The following is a 13,548-nucleotide window of genomic DNA, read 5'->3' on the forward strand; positions in this document are numbered from 1 at the left end:
TGTATCTATAGAAAATGACTATTAGAGAGTGCRGAAATCACACTTTCACAATCTGTGGTTTAGATGCACCTGAACTGGCTTCATGGAAACTAGGTGAAGTTGGCATGATTCTTCACCCACACAGCTGCTGCAGCCATTTCTCCAGAACATTGGGAACTGTAGTAAAGAAACTTTGGCCACTGCATAAGTAAACCAGCTCTTAATAGGAAGCTCTAACCAGCTTCACTTTTGTGCAAACCCTTCCAGACCAATATGGAGCCAGCTTGACATTTCTGTATCATAGTCCTTAGCTTTTCTGGTGGTGGTGGGAAGGAGTATTAGCTTGGGAGCTGTGTTATGCAAAGTGTGGCCTGCTTCTGGACCTAAAATGTCTCTAGTTAAAAAGCTATTCCATAGCAAAAAGGAGCATGATACAGAGCTTGTAGAAGAGCTATCTAGTCAGAGTAAACATACAACTTCCGCTGCTGGGGGCTTTCTACTATCTTGGCTATTCCTGCACACCATTACTACAAAAAAGGCACTGACATACTGGAGCGAATCCAGCTGAGGATCACCAGGACAGTTAAAGGGCTGGAGCACATGACATACAGGGAGAAGCTGAGACGATATGGTTTGTYCAGTCTCAAGAAGAAAAGGTTAAGGGGGATCTTTTATCTGTCTTCAATTACCTAACAAGGAAGTGTAGAAAAAGGAGAGTTAGACTCTTTTTGGAGATCAGCAATGGAAGGGCAAGAGAGAACAAGCCAAGTTACAATAATCAAACACTAACAGGTTTCCCAGAGAGGCTGTGAAATCCTGTCCTGAGCAAGCTGCTCCAAGCTAGCTAGCGCTTTAAGYGAAAATGACTTCCAGAAGTAGAGAACCAAAAGCAGAAATCTTTTAATTATATATGGCAGATGACAATTCCATCAAAATGCTCTGTTTTAAAGGAGATCTTAGCACCATGAAAGTAGTGGGTTGAACAGAACGTTGTAGAAACTGATGAGCTTAGTGGCTKCATTTTACTGGGAGGAGCAACATGAACTTTCACAGAAGATGGTTGAGGTAACAGCTGCCTCTAAGCCTCAAACACAATGCACTTGTTTCCACTTGAGCCAAAAAAGGGAGGATTTTGCTACCTAGATTTTTTAATAAATACATGTATGTGTATAACTTTGTGTGTGTGTGTGTGTGTGTGTGTGTGTGCGCGCGCGCGTGTGTGCGCGTGCGGAGGGAAAGAGAAAGACGCTAGCTGAAAACGCTTTGGGACTAAGACCCAGTAAACCTTTTGGTGATTTTATGCTCCCTTAATTCAAGAAAAAAGGATGTTTGCATTCATATTAATGAACATATCATGAGAAATGCTTGGTTTCATCAACAACTRAGTTATACCTGAGTTAGTTCCTCTGAGTTACAACTACCAGCTAGAACTTAATTTTATGGTTAGTCACTAAGGAAATAATGATACTTAATAATTAAGAGAACTGAGAAAACTTGTTATCCCATACCTAAATTGTGTAACCAGCTGGTCTTCCTGATCCAGACTGGACAAGTGAATCCTATCATTTTTACTCCTGCTCTCTACTTTTAAGATTCACAAAGTATTAAACAGAAAGTGTCTCCTTTAACAACACTCTCAAAAGCAGTTGTGAGGCAATGGCCTAGATTATGCATCTGCTTTTGGCAGACAGTTCTGAGCTGCTGAATTCCTGCTTGAAAGGGAAAAATGTGAGTTGCCAAAAATATTAACCTGTTTTTATGGCCAAGCAAGCAGTAAATTTGTTTGAGAGGAATGCATGCTTTTCTTTTCCGTCTCTGCTTCTTGAGCTAAAACTCTTAAGCTGAGAAGGAAAGATGAAATGAGACTGACTGCACAAAAGAAGCAATAATGTTCCTTTTCTTTGTTCTTTCTGACTCACAGTATAAATCGGCCAAAATGGCAACTGTTGTTCTGTTATTCTCCAAAATCACAAGATTTTTTTCTAACTAAGATTCCGTTAAGAACTTGGCTTTATCTAAGGTGTTCTTTTCTTTTTTTTCTTTTTTCTNTTTTTTTTTTTTTTTTTTTGAATATATGAATAGTGTCATGGGCATAAACCTGTCCTAGAGCAGGGATTTGTGTACATTTTTGTAGGTTTTCTTCCCCAACTCAGAAGCATTATACTCAGCATAACCTTTACAACAAGAGAACTGTTTGAATTCCAAGATGACTGATATCAGTACACCTTGTTCTTGTAAATAGTGAAATCTTTTGCCCTCAAAGTTTTCCATTAAAAAGTTGAATTAATAGTCAGGTCCTTTACTCCTGAAAGTTTTTGCTTGATGATTAAGGAAAAAARGATTTCACCCCCTTTCTTACCGAAGAGCTCTTCTCAGAACTCCTACATACATCTAGGGCCTCCTACTTTACACTTTAAATATAGGAAATAAGTCTCAGCAGTACAGGTGTATAAGATATATTTCTCCAAGAGAACATTACTTTTATGTCCATAACCACCCATTCTCTGCAAGAATATAGGTCTTCTCTAAATGGTGTGTCCCTTTCTTCTTTCATATGCAAAAACAAAATATAGACAATGAGTCATATTTAAGCAGAATAACAGGAAAACAGAATCCTTTCAGTTATCTCTTAAAAAAAAAAAAAGAGAGAGACTTTACACTGAAGTCAACTGCAAAATCCCTATCTAAAAGGAAAAGGATAGGGTCTGCAAGTTATAAAAATAAATTTCCAGACAGAATATAATGTAAATTTAGGTAATGATTTGGAACTTCTCCAATCGCAGCTTAAGCCTTGAAAACAACTGATTCCTCTGAAAGTCACTGTAGCTGAACATAAAAATTCTTGTTATACTATAGCAAATTGACATCACACAAGCATCAGTAATGACTTATGCACCAAAGAAACAAAACACCTTCTGTATTTTTGTTGTAGAACAAACAAAAAGAAAAAAAGACAAACAGCTTTGTCCAAGCAAATTATGAATTAAAGTTTGTTTGACTTGCTTCATTTTTTATTTGCCAGTAATTTATTGATCCATAAAAATACCAAAAGAAAAATTGACTGTACTGTTGTAACATGGTATACAAATGTTACTCAAAAGGCAGCTTGATGTTGGCTATTAATAATCTGTTTCAAAATTATACCTGTAGTAAACCTGAATCCAGATAATTCTTTACTTTCCTTTATTCTTTCCAGTTTCACTGTAAAAAGGGAAAGTAACAGTTGAAAAGAATAGATATGAATGAATTATTCCACCTCTCCTCACAAGTGAAAGTAAATGTCATTGCATTGGCCTGAATTTATCAGATGTAGGAGCATAGAATTTACAACCCTGAAAGAGACAATTTGTCCATCAAGTCCCATAAAATGTATCTGGCTGAGACCAATAATAGCAGTAGTATAGCAAGAGGAATGTAGAGACATAGAATACTCAAATAGATAATTTTTTGCTTAATGCTGTCTATGGAGGCTTTTTAAAATATTTTTAAAAATTTTTCTGGTGCTTAGAGATTGCCACTTAATATATCACAATAATCAGATGTTGAGGAAGCCAGCTGCTTTCATGAGCAGCAGCCATAGCAACCAATCTCTTGCTGGGTTGGGAGCCAATTCCACAATTTACAAGTAATTCTGTGTTTTTTTTTTTTGTTTTTTTTTTTTTTTTTTTTTTTTCCCTGTATTATAAGGCTGGTTGAGCCATTCAGCAAAAACTTCAGGAATACGTATTCGTTTGTGCTAAGGCAGTTCATACAGAAAGGAAATGCTCTATCTTCAGCACTGCTAAAGTTCTGACACCTATACATCAAGGAACTATGTATTTTTTTCTCATTACAAGCATTCTATAATATAATTTAGCAACATCAGTCTTGCGGTGTGTTCCTAGGTCCAGTTGTGCAGAAATTTGAAGGTGGGATTTGATTACAATTATTGTCAAGATAGTATARAAGACATCTGTAAAGCTTAATCTACAACTGAATTTGACCAAACTTAGGGATGTTGAGATATAATGTTTAAATTTCAGCCTATTTTTGTGTTAATGGAAAAGACAACATTTATTGGAATAATTACCAGTGAAATTACAAATGACAAGTTCAGATCAGGAATCCATGCGAGTAACATTCTCTTCAGTGACGTTCACTTCAGTGAAAATGAAAAGTGTTCAATCAAAGGTTGATTTTGATTCCTAAGCATTGAATATTGTAGACTTCTGAGGTGACGTCCAAGACAATAAAATCATCGCTCTGTTAAATAATACTACTCAAAGAACATGGCATGACATTCTGCATTTAATATCAATTTATCAATTTAACAGCTGTGAGGGGAAATCTCTACCTGTAGAGAAAAAAAAGCTTGTTTTCTCTCAAATTCTTAGTATAATTAAACAGCTTTTTCACTAATCATCAGACAGTTCMGCTATACCTTGGGGAGAGAGGAATACAAAAAAAAAAAAAAAAAAAAAAAAGAGGAATGTACTACTTCGTTATTAGTCTTAATCAGTGAATTTATCATAGAGAGAGTGGTATTGAAAAWCTCAAAGCTGTTGATGAATGTGAGTCAAATTCCTGCTGTGAAGACCTAGGTTCACAACTTCATAGAGGAAGCTGTTGCTGGCCATCTATTACATAGTGATYTGAGACAGAGGAGCAGTGTTCCTACTCCCTTCCACTAATTTATTCTGTACAAAAGAATATTATGGCTTAGATATTTTTTTCTGGAAAAAAAGATATCAAATCTTGCACTTTGCAATATTTCTCTTGGGGTTCCTTTTTATAATTTTAGCTAGATTTGTAAGCCTAGTAAAGAATTTGTGTAATAATTTAGTCCAGTTTCTAATATGACAGATTATTATCACAAAGCCAAATCCAGATTTTTACTCAAGCAAATCATTAGAAATGATCRCTGAATCATCTTAAAATGATAAAATGTTTATATCTGTGATAGCCTTGCTTTAAGGAAACAATTACTTTAATAGGTATCTGCAATACAGCATACATTAATTTAATTAAGAGATAATATGAATTGAACAGAACATTGTCACAAGATAATAGTCTTTTGCTTCTACATGAATGCCAAGGCATACGAATAAATAGTARGGGCACACTGAAACATTTATTTTCAAAGAAGACACACTTATTATGTGGTTCTATTTGACTGTAATCATTTCTATTGCACCAACAGGTTTATGTAAATCTAGAGCTTGATCTCCATATAGGCTAATCTGGTGCTTGCAAAATCAGGCATTACTGTTACTATTCTGCTTAGAAAGACAACAAAGAATGTTTGTGTCAACTAAACTCCAAGTTCTCAGTTTTCCAAAAGTTATTTCCCACTTTTCCATAATTTCCCCCACTCACTTTCTTGATTTTCCTTGATTTTCCTCACTCACAGAAATTACAGAATGGTTGAGGTTGGAAGGGACCTTGGAGATCATCGAGGCCAACCCCCCTGCTCAAGCAGGCTCACCTAAAGCACTCYGCACAAGATCGCATCCAGGCGGGTTTCAAATGTCTCTGGAGAAGGAGACTCCACAACCTCTCCAGTCCTCTAATCATCTTCATAGCCCTACGCTGGACTCTATCCAGTAGCTCCAGGTCTCTCTTGTCCTGGGGAGCCCAGAACCGGATGCAGGACTCGAGATGAGGCCTCCCCAGGGCTGAGGAGAGGGGCAGGATCACCTCCCTTSACCTGCTGGCAACACTCTTCCTAATGCACCCCAGGAGACCATTGGCTTTCTTGGCCCCAAGGGCACATTGCTGCCTTAGTTGAACAAAACTGGACCCAGTACTGACCCCTGGGGGACACCACTATCTACAGGCCTCCGACTAGATTTTGCACCACTGAGCACAACCCTCTGAGCTCTGCCTTTCAGCCAGTTCTCAATCCACCTCGCTGTCCACTCATCTAACCCACACTTCCTGAGCTTMTCTRGGAGGATGTTMTGGGAGACAGTGTCAAAAGCCTTGCTGAAGTCAAGGTACACAATGTCCACTGCTCTCCCCTCATCCACCCAGCCAGTCATGCCATCCTAGAAGGCTATCAGATTGGTTAAGCAGGATTTCCCCTTGGTGAATCCATGCTGACTACTCCAGATCACCTTTTCTTTCTTTTTTTTTTTTTTTTTTTTTTTCTTTCCTTTCCTTTCCTCCATATGCTTAGAGACGATATCCAGGATGAAGGACTCACTTTGGTGATTCCTACCCAGTAAATATGATCATAGCCTTGTCTCAGTCTCTTCTGATCTTACCAGACTGTGGTAGATATACTGAAATTTTGTGTGGCAGACATCACCACAATTTAATGTTTCCATTAAATCTCTCTCCTTAAACTTCAATACTGTTTTGTTATTTCTACCATGTTAGTTATATTCGATTCAGTCTCCTTTGCTGTGCCCAGATATATAGCGAGAAGATAATTACTGCTTAGATTTTCAGTATGTAATGGTAAACAGCAGGCCAACTGAATAGTGACAAGAGAGGTTTTCTTCACTTCCTAGCCACTTTCTAGGATATGAATCTRTCATACAACTGTCCTCACAAATTTCTCATGTTCCATCATAAAATGGATTATTCTTTCTGGACCACATGCTGAGCCTTTTGGAACCCTGCTCTTGAGATGGATAGATAGCTTCTAATTTCCAGGCTGAATTCCTTCTTCTCCAATGTACACTGACTTGTTTTATGCCAGTGCTGTCCATCACTGTAAATAGCTCTTATCTCTTTCTGATATTTACCTCATGAGTGAACAGTTTTTGGCATTTATTCTTAATTTTTATCTGGAAAATAAAGCTCTCCTTTAAACATTTTCAGGAATTCTGCCATTATTTTAATAGCAGCACAGAGCTCTCTAGCTTGAAGGTACACTATACCTGTAAAACCTCTTAAACCACTTTCCTCAAAGGAATTTGACTTATATTAATTCTTTTGCCTCCTTTGTGTCCTTATTTCTCAGCAATCTCACACAGCTTTAACAATCCCGAGATATCTTCATATCTGCCTTTATTTCTATCTTTTCTGGATAGTCTGTATCTGTGCTCCACTATGTTCCTATAATGTTGCTGCATGCCAGGATGTGGTTGCAGAAGGAGGTGACAATGAGACAAGTGCAATTAGTTCAGTAAATAGAGCAGCTGTCATTACAGGGAAATTCTTGAAAGATTAAAAAAAAAAAAGTAATGCAATGAGTTGATTCTATGTATTTTTCTTGTAAACAGAACATGCACAGGGGAAAGTATAGTAGTGAATGAGGAGTAATTGGATTAATAAGGAAAGAAATGTCTTTTATGGGCTTAAATTCTTTGCAGAATTAGGGTTGCTATACAGATAGTGTTACTCTGCGTCTGCTCAGCTTGCAGGTACACACTAGCTCCTAATTACTCCTTGCACAGAATTCATTCCTGTCTGTTCTCCTAGGGAGGACTTTCAAGGCACTTCCAGGGGGACTTTAACATCTAAATCCCTTAATTGATTTTGAAAATCCAAATCAGGCAGGATGCTTCAGAGTAGGAATCTTCTAGAACAGAAAATTACTAACAATTCCCTCTTTTTTTTCATACCATTGTTCTTCCAGACCCTAGCAGGTTTGTGTAACTACTTGATATCATTACATGAAATGTATAGATTCTCTTATGTAAGTTTTCTATAAGTTTTCTTTATTCTTATTCTGTGAAAAGCATCTTATTCTTTATGACTTTATCTYACCTCAAAACTCAGAATCCTCCAAAAGTCACTTAATATTCTTAATATTATCATATTCTCTGAGTACAAACTGCCACACAAATAGCAAATCGATATTTTAAATAGTTTAGACCTGATAAGTAAAAATTAGTATGTACATTGCAAATAAGAATAATTTTAGTGGGAATACTGTGCTGTTTTAATAAAGGATATGCAAGAGACCTACATTTCAGAAATTGAAAGAAATAAAGATACTTCACCACTTATAATCTAGATCAATATAGAGTAATTAAAACCGTAGTTTCCTACTTTAACTAGAGAAGAGCAGCTCCTGACATAGCATCAATTTTCCATTCTTGTGGCTTATCAGCCAGCTGCCCAATTGATTTTCTATGGTTTGGGTGATTCCTAGCCAGGGAATAGAGAAACGCTGCAGCATGATTGTGAAAATGTGGTTTCGACCTTCCCTTTCCCCTTCATTTCCTGTTAAATATCCTGGGGAATAAACTGACCCTGCGTTTTGGGGTACCCCAGCACCCATGCAAGGGAATATAGTTCCTAAGTTCACCTCAGATATACAGAAATAATCCCAAGGAATGTGTTTGAAAATATGTGGAAGAGATTCTTATCTCATGTTCACTAGTAAAATGTCAGAGTAACTTCAGTTATAGCCATCAGATTTAAACTAGACTTAAATTGCTGAGATAGATATCTCCACCCTGGATTTTTTCTCTCTGAGAATTCTCTATTCCCTTTTGTTATCGACAAATTTTTAGTCCTAAAATATTGCCAGAAGACCTTTGGTTATAAGTTAAGCCTCTCAGTGTGTGAAGAAATCTGAAGTAAATAACATAGGCAGAATGAAGTTAGGAATAAAATAAGAAGTGTTAATCTCCTCCTTCTTTCTGCATACAAACAGTAGATTAAAAACTAAAGATTTCTAACTTAATGGCAACTCCTTGAAGCATTTATGTTATTCAATTAAAATGCATTGAGCAATAAAAAATGCATGGTATATACAACAAAAGTAGCTGAAAAGGCTAATTGGAAACCTAGCTGTTACAATGACAAATGGCTCCATCTCTTGCTTTTAATTCATATATCATTATATATCAATAAGGACTAATTTGTAAAATGCCTCACAGGCTTTGATTGACACTAACCGACTGGCTAGCTGTAGCTGCCTTGATGATAGACATTTGCAACAGTCTCAAGGGTAAAAAGATCAGTATTATGCGACCTCTGATATAGCTCACTTTCAAGTTTGAGTCTGAAGAATAATAACCTACAGCCATGGAACTTAATGTGGATTACTGTTCTCTTCCCAACTCACATGTCATTGGAAGGATTCACTTTTGCCAGAAATATTTAACCTCATTATAATTAAAGGCATTATCTTCAAACACAGGTTCTTCAATTAATGGTTTTGGTCTGTCAATGTAATTATTGCAATGGGTTTACTATGCAAATTCTGTGGCTTTCTGAATCCATCTCATACAGAGATTGTTAAGCTAGTATTATACTGACTGTGCCAAGCTGTTCTTTTCTTCCAAAAAAATGAATTATCACAAAATTACCCACAGAGGACTGTGCTAAGATCATGTCTGACAACCAAGAGTGTGGGACCAAAAATTACTGTATTTTGCTTGGTGGAGAAAAAGTTCAGAGGATAGAATATTCCTCCCATCAGTCGTAATTAGTTTCCTTCCTGCAAAAATTGAGATCCCGCCTCCTGAGTCCCTTACCCAAGAGCTTTGGGGCTCCATCATGACACTCTAAACTTTCACCAGCCCATTCGGAGAATTGCCCTGAACATACCACACCAGATGGAGGAAATTAAAGGAAAATGCCAGCTTCACGGCATGAGCTAAAGCCTAAAACCACCGCTCTTTTCCTCACATGTCTTTTTATCTCCTTTCACTCTTTTTTCTTTTTTATTTTGGTTCTTTTCTCTTTTTGTCTTTGGCATAAACAAGAGCCTAATTTTGGCAATTAAATCCTCAGCGCATAGAGGCTGCTACAGAAATATTCTGCTGCTGGTAGAGGTTTGCCCCGTCCCCAACAGTGACTGTGCTGGATAAGTATTTTATCACCTTCTGGCTGACAAAAGTAACCTCCTCAGACAGCACAGCCATGCACGCAAGAAGATATGTGTCTTCAGTGGTGTAAGCAAYCATCCTGGACTAGTGAGAACAGCCTCTCGGCTCACACTGTGTCCTATTCTAAAGAATTCTAATGAATTGAGGGCACCAAACTCAGAAGTAGAAGATGTATTTTCTTTTTTTTGGTACTCTGTTTCATTTATTTTTGTCTATGTTTATATTCTTTTGTTCTGAAAACACAGACTGCGRCAACACCATCTAAACTTCTTTTACCGTATTACTTCTTTTTGTCCTAAGTGGATAACTATTAATATCCAGAAGGCTGCCATATAGGAATTTTATTTCTAACAGCTCTAGAGAAAAAGCAGAGAGAAATAGAAAAGTGTTGTTTAAAAACATTCTTCAGTTCCTTACATGTCATACAATTTAACTGTTTTCTCATTTCTGTATCTTTAATACAAGTTAAAAATTTTGAATAGYGTTTATTACCATGGTGCTCAAAATCCTGAACTTAGCTGTTCACAGTATTATTCAGTGATAAGATCATGAGAACAACTTTATAACGTTCAGCCTGCTTAATCTACCTCAGTTAACATAGTATTTTTTCCCTAGGTTTTATACTAGCACCTGTCACTGTACTATTCAAACTCCTAAACATTCTTTTTAGGAAAAGAATGACATTAAATGACTTTTTAATAACATCCTGGATATAAATTAACCTTATAAAATGAGTATTTTAAGGTTTTCAGATCATAGTGCCCTTCTTTSTTTAGGAATCTTACTAACATATGTCTTTCATCATCTATTCCTTGTAATATTTAAAAGTAATTATTTTCTTTAAAAAAATACATCAGAATTTCAATCTCCCTTTCTATAGTGCTTTATCCACCACAGGAGAAAGAGATTAGCTTATCTAGATGCATATATAACTTGCTTACATGTCAACTTTTTATCTCTGGAACTGTAAAATGCTAATTTTCAGAAAGTTTCATCATTTGAAGGAAGCTTTGCTTAATGTCAGTAAAACTCAGTTTTGCTCAGGAATGATGCTCTGGAAGGTGTGGAGGCATTTCCCATTTAGAACATTATTTATGGTTCAGCAACTGCTCATTGTTTTGCGATGGTGTATTTGGTCTCAGAAAACAACAACAAAAAAATCAAACAAGAACTATTCCCTCCAGAAAATGACCTCCAGCGCCTGCTCCCACCAGTGGGGCAGTCACTGCAGCAGTGGCRAGACCAATTCAATCCCAGCTGTTCTCTGTGGAAAGAAAATCCCAAGGTGAGGAATGAAGTAACCTCGCTCTTTATGATAGCTTTTAAAAACAGAAAGACAAGGTTTACTTGCTTTCTCTGAGGCTAGATGGGTATTAAAGTACTTGGTGCAAAATGGCACGATATGTATGGTAGGAAAGCTGAAAAAATCCCATATTTTCCCTAAACATGGCACTGTTGTTTTTATTATTTAAATCACTAAAAGATGAGGTTGAAATTAAATCTTTACCTTGCATATCCTGGGAAAGTTTTTCAAGCATTGCCCTTCTGGGAAAGAGAGAGCAGCCATAAACACTTCTTCAAAACCAGCCCTTTATTCGTTTATCTTCTGTGTAAATTAACAAAACAGTATCTATTGCCTTGCCTTTAACAGTGAACACAATTGATAATAAATAATAATAATAATAATCTTACCTGAAATGAATTTCTTTAGTTTTGCTTTCTGAATAAGTGAAACCTAAATTTAATTTCTTGCATTCCTTTCTGCACATCTGAATTGAAAACATAAATCTGTCCCCCCCTCCCCCCTGCTTTACCATCCTTACAGAACAACCTAGAAAGGGAGCTATTGACAGGATCATAATTATTAAGAGAGSAATCAGATTTAAAAGTAGGTATACTCTAACTTAGTATCATCAATCTTTCTGGAGTTACATTTATGGGAGTGGATTTTAGAGAACAAAAATTCAAAGCATGAACTACAAAAGTGTTCATTTTGTAAAGGAGTTAGCAATAAACTTGCATTCATTCATCACGTAGGCGTTTACAGGAATAAAGTGGTTCTTCTGAGGGCAATAAGGAGATTGGGGGAGAATACTTCGGAAAAAGGTGTCAGCACTCTCTAAACTCTCTAAAATACTAGACTAAACTAAAACTTCAAAGTTTTCCAAATATTTGCATGAAAGTCATAACACCTCTCGGAGATAGGAAGCATTAATAAAGTGAATGAACACATTTAACAATCTGAAGACTGATTATTCATAGGGTACTCAGGAGATGTTGGAGGAGAAATCTCATGTATGCAAAACTCAACTCYCAAATATATCAAGGCTTGAAGCTTAAAGGAGTGTTAGAACAAAATTTAGAGGTTTTCTCAATGCCAGATAAACTAGTATGCTGGGCCATGTTGTTTTGTAAGACTGGTTCCTAAAGTCTGGAAGTTTTTAAAGTCAGTATAACAGATATGTAAAACATTCATTTAAGATTTTACTGGCGAACAGGAAAGGTATTTTGCCTACAATTGTTTCTCTGAAAGAACAAATTGGAAAGCAGATTTTTTCTTGTCTTTTAGCTGTCTGGGCAGCTAAACCGATGAAATCGCAAATTCAGCAACTTAGCTAAATGTGTGGCACAGTGGGTATCAACGGAAACTTTTTGGAGAAAGGGCATCAGCTTTTTGCACAATTCTGGAGTGATATCTAAACAGAGCATCCTTCTGCCATCCCAACAGCCAAGTGGGTGCCCCACTCCTTTATCATGCTATGCCCATACAATGAGCCAAGGAAATGCAGGAAGGATTATGAGGTGACTGTTCTTTGGGGAAGAGGCAGAGGTRAGAGAAAGAGAAGGGTTTTGAAAGAAAAGGGAGAAAAACTGCTTTTGTGAGGATGAAAGGAATAGGCTGCAATTGTCAGTGGGGGGGAGGATGAGACGGGAGCAGCTTTGGGCACGAGGGGCTGTGGTGCCAGCGAGACAGCACTGAGCAGGGTGAAAGGAAGAGCAGCTACCTGAGACCTGCACCTGGCCATGGCCATTACCTGAGGTAAACCCACCCAAGCCTGGAACTTGAGGCATTTTAAGAAGGTCAGAGAATTAAATACATACTGTAAATAACCTAATAATAATGAGATTCCTTGTGACAAGCAGTTAGTGCAGTAAAGACAGCAGTGCATACTTAGCAGCTTATGAGAGATATGTAGATGGCAAAATGAAAGCTGTGTGGCCTGGGAGCCAGAGGAAAAATCTAAACTAAGAACCGGAGAATACAAACAGTTAAAGTTCATTTATACATTTATACATTTATTCACATCCTCATTTTAGCTGGTCAGAAAACGTTTTCACTACACATTGGAACAGATCCATAAATTCTCTATGCTTCCCATTGCCAGAGGAGTTGGTTGAACCCAGGAAGGTGACTTGATACGAATAAAAATCAAACCGATGCCTCTGTGGCACCTTACAGTGCCAGTACACAAGATCAAATCAGCCTTATGGAAATGAAAAAGAATTCTGTATTTCTTAATAACTTGAAGGCATTTCTGAAACTCATATAAATGTGCATAACTCTATTCTACCTGAAGATAGGACCTTTCATATACAATCGTTTCTCATTTTAGTTTTGTGAATTTGAGAAATATTTTCTTTTGACTCATCTGTAAAGTCCAATTAATTTTCTAGTAGAAAAGAGGGATTAGAAAGAAATTGTACAGCTGAAAAATCAGGCTGTACAAACTAATGCTATGCCAACAAATACTATCAGTTTGTACAACCTAATGCCACCTAATGCTATGCCAGACTC

Source organism: Rhea americana, unplaced genomic scaffold, assembly GCF_003343005.1.
Source record: "Rhea americana isolate MKP2758 unplaced genomic scaffold, rheAme1 scaffold_110, whole genome shotgun sequence".
Lineage (NCBI taxonomy): Eukaryota > Metazoa > Chordata > Aves > Rheiformes > Rheidae > Rhea > Rhea americana.